Source organism: Furipterus horrens, unplaced genomic scaffold (genome assembly GCF_987537825.1).
Source record: "Furipterus horrens unplaced genomic scaffold, mFurHor1.1.pri manual_scaffold_1, whole genome shotgun sequence".
Classification (NCBI taxonomy): domain Eukaryota; kingdom Metazoa; phylum Chordata; class Mammalia; order Chiroptera; family Furipteridae; genus Furipterus; species Furipterus horrens.
Genome location: NW_028327171.1, coordinates 21,072,742 through 21,077,562, shown reverse-complemented (window position 1 = coordinate 21,077,562; position 4,821 = coordinate 21,072,742). Strand labels below are relative to the sequence as shown.

General features: G+C 41.7%; 1 non-coding gene across 1 annotated transcript; it reads left to right on the top strand.

Moving 5' to 3' along the window:
- The first annotated feature begins 1,541 nt into the window (after window positions 1-1,541).
- Window positions 1,542-1,648, top strand: LOC150020743 (U6 spliceosomal RNA). Its single transcript, XR_016513923.1, has one exon. It is a non-coding gene; the product is annotated as a U6 spliceosomal RNA (small nuclear RNA).
- The last annotated feature ends 3,173 nt before the right edge of the window (window positions 1,649-4,821 follow it).

Sequence of the window (4,821 nt, the reverse complement as noted above, 5' to 3'; positions counted from 1 at the left end):
GTATTCACACACACATAAATACATATATATTCCAAGATTATGCTTACAAAAATAATTTTAATAAATCGCTAGCCAGTATTCCTTGACTTTTGGACAGAATATAGAAGTCTGCAGGAAAGGTTTTGTAATTCTTTAGTTGGACTTTGACTCAGCTAAATTAATTTCTCTTTTTCAGTGGTTTTCTTCTTCTTCTTTTTTATTCCTTCTCTAAATTGAGCTTGGGAAATGATGATTTTTTTTCATGACAGTAAACACAGATAATTTGGCTCCCTATATTGAATCATGGTTTAGATACTTAAAGGAGATATAAATGTTGTGAAAACTCTAAAGTAGCTGGAAGGCAGTCGTGCAATGGGGAATTTTGTCACAAACAACTCTGACAGCAAGTTGTGGCAGAACAGTGAGTAGGGCGTACAGGAATGACATTTGGTTATTCTCTAATTCTTAAGAGAAGGACTCAAGAGCTTTTTTACAAAGTAGAGCAGTATATTCATCAGAGTAAGAAAAGGACAAAATAAATAACTACTGTTGTGTAAGATAAAGGAATAGGAATGACTTATTGTGAAGGAAACGTCCTTACAAAATTGTAGTGGACTTGAAAAGGCTATTTTTTAAATTAATTGTGAGTGCCAGGTGGTAATGAAAAACATCTGTGCATCTTTCTCCAAATAACAGTTAAATAAAATAGAAATGGGACAGCAGAGACCTTGTCCATTTCACACTGTGAAAAGCTGCTGTTTCATCTGTACTTTATCTCCAGTCATTTGGAGTAAAATAGATTCTTTGGGCGCCATCTAGTGATTAAGTATAGAAAGGCAACTTAAAGAATTTGACTTTTTTTTTTTTTTTTTTTTGGTATTTCCTACATGGGAAAAATGAGTATAAGCAATTGAAGGTGAAAAAGGGGAATGAATTAAAATGTACAAATTTCCAGTTATAAAAACAGTTTCAGAGGTAGAATGTACAATATATGAAATATTGTAAATGATATTGTAATATCCATGTATGGTGTCAGATGGGTACTTAACCTGGTGGGATCACTTCATAAGGTATATAAGTGTCTAGTCACAATGTTGTAAACCTGAGGCTAAGATAATATTGCATGGCAACTGTAACTGAAAATTTAAAAATTATGAAAAGAAGAAACAGTTGAGTTTCGGGGATAAGGCATTAGTTGGAGATTTACTAAGGAAATTAATACTCATTAATACAGCAAAAATGTGGAGGTGCTGTGAGAAGGCAGAACTTCTGCCTTCCAATTTTTACTCAGTTCCATCATTTAGAATGGCATCCAGTTTAGTGAATTAACTTTATGTGATCTGGTTGAAACAAAATAAATAAATGGAGACAATTACAGGATTTTAGGGCATCTATGGAATACATATATATACACACACACACACATATATATATATATTTTTGGAATACCTATATTTTTTAAGGATGATGCAACTTTTACAAATCATTTTAAATACAAAAATTAGAATTTCTTATACTAAAATATTGTCATAGCTGTAGATTTGTCAAGAAGAGAGTACTTTGTGCTTGCTTTGGCAGCACATATACTAAAATTGGAACGATACAGAGAAGATCAGTATGGCCCCTGTGCAAGGATGACACGCAAATTCATGAAGCGTTCCATATTTTTATAGGGAAAGAAGTGGGACAACTGTAATAGAAAAACAAACAAACAAAAATTTTTAGTGGGGGGAAAAAAGAAAATATAAAGAATGGAAATGCAATTTTAGTGAATATTAGAAGGACAAGGATTTTCCTTCACAATGTATATTTTTCTCCCTACCTGATCCCTCCAGAATTTGGCATTCTAAAGAAGTAAGCAATGACATAAGGTTCTTTGCATAAAACTAATAAGACCAATTGTTAATAGAAGTTTTGTTGACCAAGACTGACTGAAATGTCATACCTAAAGGAGGCATGCTTGGGCTCTGGTTGTTACCAAAAAGCCCTGAGGAACTGGGATTGAATTTCGAAGGTAATAAAGGTGCATGAGAAAAAAGGCCTGGTACCTTGGTTGGTTGTGCGGTCCATGGCAATCTTTCCAGGGAAGGAACGAAAGTTGCTTTCCTGAAAGATGGCTAGAAGGGACTTTAAGGCACAATGGAAAACCTGAAGGACTTGGAAAAGACAGGTGTTTACAGGCAAGGCTGAATGGCAGGTATGTGGCTCAGCTCCTGTGCCCTTAATGGCAAACTGAAAATCACCCTAGAGGTTCCTATTGTAAGTTCCAGCAAAACAGACATAAGGATCATATGTAATCATGTGCTGCTCTTGTAGTGTTTATGCAAATGAACAGGATAAATTAAAAAATGGACTTAATGCAGTCTCTTTAATGACAAGGAGGGTAATCTTAAGGAGAAAAATTGTGATTCAAGGAAAGTCATAATGCTCAGTGGTAGACTATAAAATAGTGCAGCTAACTGTCTTTAAAGTTTCTTTTCATGTAAAGTTTGTTTTCATTTGAAAGTTAAACTAGGTCTGTGGCATCATCAAAGATGCTTAATTTACAGGCAAGAAGAAATGTCAAATGCCTTGCAACTGGATGTCTTTCCAAAAAGACAGTATTACAGATTTAGAGACTGATTTGTGGGTTATGTTGCATAAATTAACATGTGTTTTCTGTTTTCGAGTGATTGTCTGTATGTATAGGCCTCACTTAATCCTGTCTGCATTGCTGCTTCCTGAGACTCAACGGTGTGGCCAAACTAAGTGGCTAGAATACAACAAGGATACCAGCCTGTTAAACCAAACAAGCCATTTTCCAGGGACAGCCAACTGACCTGGAGTCTGCAAGATCCTTGCCCATGTGGGAAGGCCACCCTCCCTTCCACACTCCTACTCTTACTAGGGATTTCTGGACTCAAGGGTAGGTAGGATGACAACCATGTCCAGCTTGAAGCAGCTAGAGGAGCATGAGACCTTCACCCATTGTCCTTTATAAGATTATAAAGGGTCTTAAGTATGAAAGGGGGGGGTTGTTATTTTTTATTGTTATAAAAATTAATTAATTAATTGTTTAAAAAAAAAGAATAATGGGAAAGAATGAAGCTGGAGAGCTTGTATGCATGACCCATGGACTTGAAATGGGTGGGGGGGGTGTTGGTGAAGGACTGCTGGGGTGGGGGACTGGGCGGAGGGGAGAAAAGGGGAAAAAATTGAAACTATTGTAACAATATAATCAATAAAATATACTTTAGAAAAAAAGAAGGGAGTACTTTGCAGGGTTTGAAATGGAATATCAGAAGATATAGGATATTCAAGCTCTAAAATTTATATTACTCAGCTTTAGTGGCTTATTTTTTTAAATTTTTGCATGTTTTTAGAGAAGGAGAAGATTAACATATTTGCATCTCTCAGATGAGCTAGATGTATTATTTATATAATAACTTATATAATCTTCACAAAGAAGGCAACTGGATAGGTTAAAAAATGAAGCTCAGAGAGAAGATGGTAGAGGAGTGAGGGGAGGCTGCGGTTTCAGGCTCCCGAGACCAGTCTGCAGTTTGGGCTAATTGCAGACAGAACATCTCAGTGAGCAGCTGGACACTGGCAGGAGTCGAGCCATGGCACTGCTGGATTAGAGAAAATCCATCTGGGAACAACCTGTTTAGTGAGGATAGGGGAGGAAAAGGGGTCGAAACAGGATTCCTGACTGGGGTGGCTGCCTGAGCTGCGGCGGGAAGCACACAAAGGCTTTTTGGCGACCACAGGCTGCCCGGGAGAGGAGTCGGGAGGAGAGCGGATCTCTGCCTGCTGGCAGAGACAGGACTCGACCAAGTGGCATTGGCGCTGAAGGACAGGAGACAGCGTGCTCCTGGGCAAGTGAGAACATAATTCTCCTTTATATTTTTCTATAGTGGAGAGGGGAGGAACGTTTGGGGGTAGTAGGCCATTCTTGAGGAGCGCAGGCTCAGAGGCGCGCTCATCCACTCCCCAACCTTACCCTTGGGTCCCGGGGGCGCACATAGGGAAGTGCTCTCACTCACTGGCCCAGGTGCGCGGGGGCCAGGCGTCCCTCGGACACTCCCCAATGGACATAAGATCAGTGCCCCAATGGGCACAGGGAGGGCCCACTGAACACGCAGAGGACCGTGCGCAGACACCCCTAGCCAGCTCCCGTGGGCGCTGGGCCCCAGACCGGAAAGCAGACCACTAGTGCAGGCTCTGTTTGTGCCCGCCCAGACGGGTGAGGGAAGGCGGGAGGCTGCAGCACGGGAATAGCGGGAGGCGGCGACCCACAGATGCTCACTTCCACTGAGCACAAGTGTTCCCGGCCCTGCCCTAAGAGGCGAGAGACCAACTCCCAGATCGTGGCTCAGCGGGACTAAGGGCACAGGCGCCTCAGCCCACGGACAATAGGCGCCAACCCTGGGGCAAGCTATCAGGCCACCTGCGCGTGCAGGGATGCACGCGCAGACACCCGGGAGCGAACGTGAGAACACCTCGGCCCGGCAACAATAGGCGCCAACTGCGGGGCAAACTCTCAGGCCACCCTGTCCGTGTAGGGGCTTGTGCGCAAGGACACCTCAACTGGCTCCAGCGGGCAGCAAGGGAGCGCGCTGTGCCGGCAACCATGGGCGCACACCAGTGCTGCAAGAAACAAGAACCTCTGAACCGCCACACTAGACCAGCTGCAGACGCAGAAAAAGAAGGCGACACACCAAGGCTAAAACGGAGTAAAAACATCCCTTTTTTTTTTTTTTACTTTTTTCCCTCTCTTTCTTCTTTCTTTCTTTCTTCTTTATTCTTTCTTTTCTTTCTTTCTTTCTTTCTTTCTCCTTTTATTTCTTCTTTTTTTGTTGG